At 57.2% G+C, this 10,310-nt stretch overlaps 2 protein-coding genes across 2 annotated transcripts in view; both read left to right on the top strand.

Moving 5' to 3' along the window:
• Nucleotides 1–10,310, top strand: part of GNAT1 (G protein subunit alpha transducin 1) — a 67,070-nt gene that overhangs the window by 7,925 nt on the left and 48,835 nt on the right. The gene's annotated exons all lie outside the window — the stretch shown is intronic.
• SLC38A3 (solute carrier family 38 member 3) overlaps nt 5,265–10,310 on the top strand; it is a 14,780-nt gene continuing 9,734 nt past the window's right edge. Inside the window, exon 1 of the mRNA XM_017516269.2 lies at nt 5,265–5,374. The gene's annotated coding sequence lies outside the window, so the exon portion shown is untranslated. The remainder of the gene's footprint in view (nt 5,375–10,310) is intronic.

The following is a 10,310-nucleotide window of genomic DNA, read 5'->3' as shown; positions in this document are numbered from 1 at the left end:
GCAATGGCGCGATCTCGGCTCACCGCAACCTCCACCTCCTGGGTTCAGGCAATTCTCCTGCCTCAGCCTCCTGAGTAGCTGGGATTACAGGCACACGCCACCATGCCCAGCTGAATTTTTGTATTTTTAGTAGAGACGGGGTTTCACCATGTTGACCAGGATGGTCTTGATCTCTTGACCTCGTGATCCACCCGCCTCGGCCCTAAAGTGCTGGGATTACAGGCTTGAGCCACCGCGCCCGGCCTATGTTTTATGTATTTTTAATGGTCAATTTTTTCCCAGAATATTAAATAGTTGAAAAACTTGAAAAAGTAGATATGTTAAAAGTCACATTATTTTAAGGTTAAATATTTTATTTATAACTTAAACAGAATTTCTTATAATTCTATTTTCCTGGCTTTAATGGAAACAAAAGTCACCAATAATATTTTCAAATTCTGATTTTTGAAAAAATAATTATTAAAAATTTTCATTAAGGCCGGGCACGGTAGCTCATGCCTATGATCCCAGCACTTTGGAAGGCTGAAGGGGAAGGATTACCTGAGGTCAGGAATTCGAGACCAGCCTGGCCAACATGGTGAAACCCCATCTTTACTAAAAACAGAAAAATTAGCCAGGCGTGGTGGCACACACCTGTAGTTCCAGCCACTCGGGAGGCTGAGGCAAGTGAATTGCTGGAGCCTGGAGGCAGATTGCAGTGAGATTGTGCTAATGCACTGGGCAACAGAGGAAGACTCTGTCTCAAAAAAAAATTTTTTTTTCATTAAAACATGTATATAGGGGGACATATTTTTCCTGGGAGCCAGTGTGAGTGTGGAGGAGGAGAGGAATGGGGCTGGGGTCCCCATGAGGCATAGGTTATGTCTCCGTTATCTGACAGGACCTAGGGCTGCAGGGCAAGAGGCTCAGTGACAGGGGTTGGGGTCTGAGTGGTTGACCAAGCACAGGCAACGCCCCCACCAAGCTGGTATTGTGGAGGGTTGTTGGATGGGCTGAGTTTACAGGACCAGCAGTGCCTGGGGGAGATGCCCAGGAGGCCGACTGATACTCAGTGCTGGGCAGAAAGCTGAGTGTAGGTGGCATCCTCAATGTCCAGGTGGTGGGGAGTTATGAGCCTGTGGGAGGCTGGAGAGGGGAGCGTGAAGGCACCCAGGCTGAGCACAGGAAGAACACTGGCTGGGGTTGGGAGCCCCATGCCCATGTGGGCAGTGATATCGGCGCTGCTCAGAAGCCTGTGCATCGCAGGGATTCTGGCCAGTGGTGCAAGACCCCTGCTGAGTGCTGTTGGCCCGGCTGAGCCGAGGCTGTTCATCTCTACTAAGGACCCACTCCCCACACAGTTTGCTAGAGTGAGGTGAGACACAGATAGTGACAGAGGGAGGTAGTGGGCACAGGATAGGAGGCCTTGAGGAGCTGGAAGTGTTAGGTTTGAGAGGGTGGAAGCATCAGGAGAGGTGACCTATGCTGCCTTCCCCATAGCTGCCTTGTCTTGGCAGAAAGGTCTTGTGCTCCCCGGCCTTCCTGGACAAGGGACAGAAGAGCCCCAACATGCAGGGGCTGGACCCTGCCCTCAGGGAGTCCCGTTGCACACGTGGTTCTGACCCTGGGGCCTGGGATTCAGGGCCGGTACTCCTGGATCCTGTGAGCTGGGGATGTTGCCTGGCGATGGCCAGCAAGTGTGGAGGGGCCCTGAGTCTCCCAGCCTGAACCTGTTTGGCCCTGCTTACCACACCAGTGTAATTACACCCTAAGGAGCAGGATCAATGGGTACCTGATGCCTGATTCACAGTCCAGGGCAGAGGATCAGAGAGCACTGGTCCAGAGTCAGCATAGTGGCCACACCCCAGTCTTATAGGTCGGGGGGCATTTACTGTGGGCACCTCCAGCCACCACCATCCATGACCTACAACCTCAAGGTGCCCCTGAGGGCCCCCACAGCCTTCAGCTCTGGCTCTGGCAGGACTAGCCTGGCCCGGCCACCTACCAGAGATTAGACAAGCCTGGTGGACGGTTAATGCCGCTGACGTCAGGGCCTGGCTGGGTGGCCACTGGGGGTTTAGGCCCTCCCCACAGGCAGTAGCACAGTCCATGTGACCAGGGCTCATTAAGCCGCTTCAGTGGCCAGAGAAGCTGGGGGCCAGATCTCAGGAGAGAGAGGGCAGGCACGTCAGAGCTGTGGGGACCAGGCCTTAGCCATGAGGTCACCAGCTCTGGGGGCCCAGGCTGGGGAACAGCTGGGTAGGGGTGGTTGCTTATGTGTCCCCTCCATACTTCTACACCCTGTCTTGTGACACTAAAGCCCTGTTCATGCCCAAAGAGGAGCCTTGCAGGCACCAAACTGAGCAGAGCAGAGTCAGCAGCTGGGGTGTGGGTACACAGCCCTGAAGTGTGGGGGTGAGAACCACTTTTTCCTGTGAGGATTTCAAAACCCCAATCATGAGCCCAGAAGAAGCATGCTGCACTACACACAGCCCTCTGTCCACTAGGGCTAGCCTGACACCCATGCTCCTTGCCCTCTGGCCCAGCTGCTTCCTCCATCCAGAGTGCCCTTCCCTCCCCACCCTGGCGTGTGCCTTTCCTCCTCTTGCAGAGCAAGGAGGGCTGCTTCTCCATCAGGCTCTCATTGATCTGTGCCCTCCAACCTGGCAGGCGCTTTCCCATTGAGACCACCTGGAGATTGCACTTGGAGACACTGGGGCTGGGGCTGGGGCTGTGTGGGTAGGGTGGCAAGAGCAGTAAGTGTTGGACTAGCTGGCTCTTCATGGTGTCTCAGGCAGGGTTCACAGAGGTGGTCTATGCGGGTGATGAAGGACAAGTAGGAGTTTGCCAAGGAGGTGGGACAGGGTAGGGAACCTTCAGCCCTGGGAAGCACGAGGGCAGAGGCACAGGAGCATGAAGGCTGGCGAGTTCTGCGAACAGCAGGAATGTGTACAGTGTGGCCAGCTGGGCTGAGGGGAGGTGGAGAGGCCTGCTGGGAGCAGGTGGGGGGATATGAGGGAGGCCAGCCAGGTGTGGGGGCAGGAGTTGCAAGGGATCAGAGGAGTCAGAGGACACAGATGCTGGGCTCTGGAAGGGCCGCGTTGGAGGCAAAGATGGGACATCACTTTTGGAGACAGTCTTGGGGCACTGTGTGGACAGCGTGTCAGCAGAGGTGGTGGCAGGGTGAGAAGAGATGGCCCAGCTGGAGGCTTAGAGTTCATGACTAGAGAGGGAGGAGGAGAGCCAAGGGCTATCAGGGCCCTGGAAGGAGGATCTGAGCAATCCTGAAACCCTGAGTTCTGCTTCACGGGTCTGGCAGACCCTCTCGGGTCTGGGTTTAAGTTTGTGGTGATGGGGCAGTGGAGGTCGGGACTGGGCTGAAGCCTGGGATAACCCTTCCCCTATCCTCCACCCCATGAGGCTGCCCCAACCCTGGGGTTGCTGGGATGGACATTCCCTCCAGCCTCTGGGAGAAGGCAACCAGCAGCTCTCAGAGCCACATCCTAGCTGTCCAGCTGTCCGGCCACCACAGGCTGGGCTGGGAGATTCGGCAGGTGGCGGGAAAGGCCTCTGAGCTGTGTTTGCCCTGGCTGGGGCCCAGGCCTAGCAACAACAAACAGCCAGCCCCTCCCCCAGCCTGGCCACAACTGGCCTGACCCAGGGACCCCACATCATACCCAACTCTGGGCCTCCCACAGCAGCCCAGCCCAGCCAACCCCTGCTTCTTCCAGTCTGGATTGAGGACCCCAACACCCACATTGCCAGGTGACCTTGAGCCAGCCCTGGCTCCTCAGGAACTGCCAGTGGGAGCCACCAGCCCTTGGCAAATGGCTCCTGTGAGCATCCAGGGTGTCTGCAGGTGGGAGGGTAAGAGGTGGGAGGCAGGCCTGAGGCCCTAGTCAGCACCTCTTCTATATGGCTCTGTCCCAAGGCAGAACCATCCCCTTTTGGAGGGTGGGAGTCAAGGTGAGCTCTGATCTGGGGATAGTATCAGTCCAGACCAGGAGTGAAAGGCAGCCCTTTCCCATTTTTCAGCTACCAGCTGGGCAGAAGTTCGGGTGGCTTGAGGTTTTCAGGGTTTGCCACCATCCCAATGCCTTTATCTCTAGCCCTGCCAGCCAGAGCTAAGCCCCCTGCCTGGGCTCACACCTTCCCCTTCACCCATTCCCCCAGCCATTGGAATGGGTGAAGGAGAAAAAGACAGCCATTTCCATGTGACAGAGGGAAACTGAGGTATGCCAGGGCTTGGCTGTGGTGATTCTGTGAGTCAGCAGGAGAGAATCCTGGAGTCCTGACTCCCAGCCCAGGGCAGGGGGGGGGGGTCGGGCATGTCCTCTGAGGGCATTTCCCCACACTGGGAAGCGGGACAGGCATGACACAGAGAAGACCAGCTTGGATAGGAACAGCAGAGGACATGAGATTAATCGGATCAGAGTCAGTGGCTGAGAAGCAAGGGGCACAGCTGTTCTGGGAATCCCCCCAGTTCACCCCAAAGCTTAGTGTCTTCCCCCAGCTTTCCAGTGGCTGAACCTGGGACCTTAACACCCACCACCCGCTGCTGAGCACCAGGACCCTGTGTGGAGAGTAGGCAGGGGTGAGATAGGAGCCCCCAGCCAAGAATGGGGCCATCCTAAAACCCCTGTCCCCAGGGCACCAAATCCCAGGCCCCTTCTTGGGGGCAGGCAGAGGGCTGTCTCCTAAACCTTCAAAATAAGGACGGGGGTCATGGTTGGGGGCCCCACGTGAGGCTCAAGCCAGCCAAGCCTGGTTTTATGCCTGACCTCACTGCCCCTGCCCTCTCTGTTCCAGCCTCAGCTTCCTCTGAATATCTGGGGTGGAAACAGAATTGATATAAGAAGCCCTCCCACCCCCATCACCACCCCGCCCCTGGTTGGGCAAAGGGAGGCAGGTAGATGAGGCATTCTGATGCCTGAATGTGCCTGAAAGTCCCCCATTCAAGCATCCCTCACTGAGGCTATGCACTGCCAGTCCCGTTGGCTGAAGCTCCCCTTCTGGCTTCGGGGGTTGTGGGCAGAGCGTTTCAGGGGTTTAGGTGACACCCACAGACCTCAGAGAAAATCTGCTTTGGACTGAAGCATTCCGCCCACAAGACTCAACGGAGCCCCTCCTGCAGCTCTGCTCTCCCACTTAGGTGCTCCCTTAGAGCGCCGGCCGCCCCTTTGCTCCCGGCCTGCCCCGGCCCCCGCCACTTCCCGACCAGCCCCTCCTCCCGCGGGCCGCCAGGGATTGGCGGGCGGGGGGCGGGCCGGGGGCGGGGCCGGGCGCCCTTCATCCCCCGTCGCTGTTGTCGCTGTTGCAGCCCTGAGTTCAGCCGGGAGCAGAGCGGACCTCACGGCCCGAGCGGAGCGCCGCGCGTGCCCAACCGTGAGGCCAGGTACCGCTTCGGGAGTTCACCCACCCGCCCAAGGGCATGGGTGGACCGAGCCCTACTGTCCCCTCTCCTGCCCACCATAGCCGGATTCTGGGAATCTCCCCTCTCCCGTCCTGACCCGGGCAGGCGAGCCAAAGCCCCGCGCGCTCCAGGTGCTGGTCTTGGGGACCCGCCAGTCGGGACTCAGCGCCGAGCTTGAGCAGGGCGCTAGGTGTACCGGGAGGGACACGTCGTCCCCTTAGGGCCTCTTGGCAGGACGGGGAGGTACGGCGGGTCGGCGGTACCCAGGGCTGGGACCACAGGACGTCTTGTTGGGGGCTCAGGCGGCACGCCACAGGCTTCCTGAGGCAGGGCCCACAGGGGAGACTGGACAAGGCTTGAGGGGGCACTCAAGAGGGGCCTGGACCAGTCCCTGGAGCGCTGCCCCGACGGGCGCTTGACAGGCAGAGCTGCCCGGCTGGCACGCTGGGAATCCGAGTATATTTATCCCGGCTGCGTTGGACAAGGGCTTGAGGGCAGATCGGGCCGTGCCAACTGAGGGGCCGCGGGGTACATGCTGGTCCCAGAGTCGGTGCCATTTGCAGTGGAGCCAGCGGGCACGGCGGGCCCAGAGTGCGCGTGGCTCCCTGACCTGAGGCCGGGGCGCCCTTCGAGCTCCTCTCCACCTGGCACGGAGTAGGGTGTAAGGCAGAGCCCGCGCAGCGCAGGGCAGAGAGAAGAAACCAAGACTTGGTTTGCAAGAGCCCGCCTTTACCCGTTTGGCCCCTTGGATTGGCCACAGCGAATGCGTGGGTTTGTTTACACCCGGGTAGGGGGAGGCTGGGGCGGGACCTGCGGGGACCCGCCCTTTTTCCCCCACAGGGACCTGAGTCCTGAGTCCGGGTATGGGCTCCTGAACAGGTCTGAGAAAGGCTAAGTCAAAGGCTCTTAAGCCCTGGGGACTTAAGAGGACATGGAGGACAACCCACTCATGCCCATCCTTCCTTCATCCTGCCAACCCTGTCCTTTTCTCCATGACCAACTCCAGCCACAGAGCTACCCCTGGAAAAGGCCTGTGGACCCTCCACCCCTTCCTGTTCTGTAAAAGGTCTGGGATGGGGCTCATTTCCTTCTGGAAAGGAAGCAAATCCTCAGGCCTCTCAGTCTGGGGGCAAGAAAGCTAAAGAGACCCAAGGATGGTTCCATTTTGAATGGGGGAAATTTGGCACAGCCATGGTACCCTTCCTGCAAGAAGCATTGCTGGCGGAAGGGACGAGGACTGGAAGAAGCCAAGCATGGCACATCTCTGAGAGGGCTGGAATGACTGAAACCAGAAATGGGAATCTGATTTCTTGATGTTGGGAGCAGGGGGCTGAATCTCTGGGGAAGGTGGGAGTGTGTATCTCAGAATTTTGTTCCGCCTGGGTCCATGGGATCCATGTCTTCACTGGCCTCTCAAGCCAGTCTTTATTGTGTGCTGGTCCTTTTGGCCCGTGTCACAAATGGTCCCCACACCAGTCCAGGGCTCCAGGTTGCCAGACCATGACAACTGGTTGCTCCTGTCCTTGTGTCACTGCCCTAGCAAGTAGCCTCGGAGCCCTAGACAGATGGAAAAACTGAGGCACAACAAGACTGGCTGGGGGTTCATGGTCTCTGAGTTGGATCAGGGAAGGATTTTAAGCTGAACTGGACACACCCTGGAAGTCTGGGCTGGGTATGAGGACAAGCAATCAGTTTGAGAGGAAACACGTTTGGAGGGACATGGCTCGGGGTGGGCCACCAGGGAGCGCAGTTTTGGCATCTCTGTGAACAAAAAGCTGAGGTGGAATGTGTAGTCTATAGTAGAAGTGGGACCCAGTGGGAGAATGTTCTAGTGCAGACATGGCCAGGGACCAGGCCTCACTTGGAGCAGGTAAGAGGGCTTGCAAGGGCCTCAAATGCATTCAATTCATTTATTTTTTTTATTTTTTTCATTTTTTGAGATGGGGTCTCACTCTGTTGCCCAGGCTGGAGTGCAGTGGCACAATCTCGTCTCACTGCAACCTCTGCCTCCCAGGCTCAAGCAATTCTCCCATCTCAGCTTTCTGAGTAGCTGGGAGCTTAGGTGTGCAACACCAACCCTGGATAATTTTTTTTGTATTTTTGGTAGAGACAGGGTTTCACCATGTTGCCCAGACTGGTCTCGGACCCCTGAGTTCAAGCAGTCTGCCTGTCTCGGCCTCCCAAAGTGCTGGAATTACAAGTGTAAGCCACTGCGCCCGGCCATTCCATTCATTTAACATTTGCTGAGCACCTACTGTGCGCCCTGTGTACACTGTCTAGTGAGTGAGGGGTAGACCTTTGACTCTGGGTGGTAGGACAGACATAGGAGAACAGGGTGGGGCTCCAGAGGACCAGGCGGGGCTTCTGGGGGCCAAAGGGAAGGACCAGCTGCTGGGGCAGGAGGGGCTTTCCGGCCAATGGCCTGGGGTGGCTTGGTTTTGAATTTCCGCTCTGCAGGCCACGTCCTGTACACAGCCTCCCAGCCAGCACGTCTGCACACGTGCAGGGCTGCTAAGAATGGGGTCACTCCAACTGTCCATCATCTTTTCCATTGCTCAGGTAGACAAGTCCTGGGTGCTGGATCAGGGATCTCTGAGCTTTCCAGTTGGGCCTGGCTTTGTGGTCCTAGTGGGCTCAGCCCCACCTTCTGGGTGTCATAGCACCTGGCTAGTAGGGGCATAACCTGCTCTGTGGGGACCTGGAGGCGCAGCAGCAGCCTTTTTGTGGGGTCCTTCAGGGTTCTGCCTGGCCATCTCTGCAGTGCCCATTGGGCCCACTGCCCCCTCACCTGGGCCCCCTGGCTCCTTCTCCCCTTCTCCCTCTTTCTGGGGCTCTCTTTTTCTTCAGCTGTCTCTTTTTTATTTTTTATTTTTTATTTTGAGACGGAGTTTCACTCATGTTACCCAGGCTGGAGTGCAATGGCGCGATCTCGGCTCACCGCAACCTCCGCCTCCTGGGTTCAGACAATTCTCCTGCCTCACCCTCCTGAGTAGCCGGGATTACAGGCACGCACCACCATGCCCAGCTAATTTTTTGTATTTTTAGTAGAGACGGGGTTTCACCGTGTTGACCAGGATGGTCTCGATCTCTTGACCTCGTGATCCACCCGCCTCGGCCTCCCAAAGTGCTGGGATTACAGGCTTGAGCCACCGCGCCCGGCTTATTTTTTATTTTTGAGACAGGGTCTTGCTCTGTCTCCCAGGCTGAGGTGCAGTGGCGCAATCTTGGCTTACTGCAGCCTCTGCCTCCCAGGTTCAAGCGATTCTCCTCCCTCAGCCTCCTGAGTAGCTGGGATTACAGGCACCCACTACCATGCTCAGCTAATTTTTGTATTTTTAGTAGAGATGGGGTTTCACAATGTTGGCCAGGCTGGTCTTGAACTCCTGGGCTCAGGTGATCCACCCACCTCAGCCTCCCAAAGTGGTGGGATTATAGGCGTGAGCCACCACACCCAGCTTTGCAGCTGTCTTCCTCCATTTGGCCATCTCTGACTGGCACTCACTCTGTTTCTCACCTCCCTGATTGTCTCTGTAGCTCTCTGTCTCCCTGTCTGAATGTCTGTCTGCCTATCTGCATCTGATTTTTGTCTGTGTGTTTTTCTGTCTGTCCCTCTGTGTGCATCTGCATTTCCCTGTCTCCCTGGGCCTCTGCATCTCTGTCTGTCTGTCTGTCTCTCTGTATGGATCAGTATGCATGGACGCATGGAGCTAATGTTTTCTCTCCCTGTTCGCTCCCTATCTCTCTTCCCACCCACTGCCTCTTCTTCATGATGTCGGATGTCGCCCCTCCTCCAGGCTGACCTTGACTTTAGAACCCCATCGGACTCTCTGATGAGTCCAGAGCTGCCTGAGGCCTGTGCTCCAGCTTTCTTTGGGGCCAGAAGTCCGGCTGTCCAAATATTTGGTCTCCTCCAGGGGATTCCGGGTCAGCAGGGAAGAGAATGGGCTGGCTGGCGCAGGGTCTCCCCTGCCCCTGGGGGGCCGCAGTCACGTGATGTCCTGTCCTTTGCCTCAGCTGGGCCTCAGGCTGCACGTCCTTCTCAGCAGGCTGGCAATAGGGGAGGTGGAGGCTGCTGCTGCTCTAGCCCACTCGTGAACCAAGAGCTTCTGGCTACAACCTCTAGCAGGGGCAGCCTGAGCAAGGAGGGTCCAGGGCTGGGTGGGAAGGGAGGCCGAGGTGCCTAAGGTTAGGCCCAACTACAAGTATCTGTTAGAAAATGTACCCAGCCACAGGAAAGTCCACCTTCCGGCCCCAGCTGGGCCTCTCAGATCCTCCTAGACACCTCCGGATGCCCAGAACACAGACATAGACCTGAAATCCCAGGGCCAGGGAGCTGAGGGATGAGGGATTGACGTGGCCAGTAGATCAGTTCTCTGGGCCATCTGGCTTCCCCTGGATGTGCCCCCTTCTGCATGTCACCTCTTCAGTATTAGCCCAGTGTTGTCCACACACTGGCCACTTGCATTGTTGTGTTGTTGAGGAGGATGTGGCAGACGGCAGACTGGAATCTACTGGGGTCAGAATCTGGAGATGTGGGTCTGGAGGATGGTAAAAGGTGTCTTTTCCCTGTTCTAACACCCTCCTTCCACTTGCTCTGTCCCTAGACCCCTGACCCCAGCAATCAGATACCACTGATTCCTGTGGCTGTGACTGGACAACATACAGTCCAAATGTCTCCATTGGATCTGGTTTCCTCCCTTACTAACGGCTTGTCCTAGGAGAGGGGGATCTTCCCTCTGAAGCCTGAAGGAGCAGGTGGACAGAGGGGTAGCTGTCCAGTTGGGTATCAGACTTAGGAGGTGGGCACCCTGTCTCAGCCAAGGAAGGGAGTGGTAAAAATGAGCTGAGCTGGAACTGGGAGCAGCCCTCACCCGTGAGCCCCCAGGGATAATCACGATGGACCCTCAAGCCAGGCCAG

This window comes from Cebus imitator, unplaced genomic scaffold (assembly GCF_001604975.1).
Source record: "Cebus imitator isolate Cc_AM_T3 unplaced genomic scaffold, Cebus_imitator-1.0 Scaffold0, whole genome shotgun sequence".
NCBI lineage: Eukaryota > Metazoa > Chordata > Mammalia > Primates > Cebidae > Cebus > Cebus imitator.
This window is presented reverse-complemented; position numbering and strand designations above follow the sequence as displayed.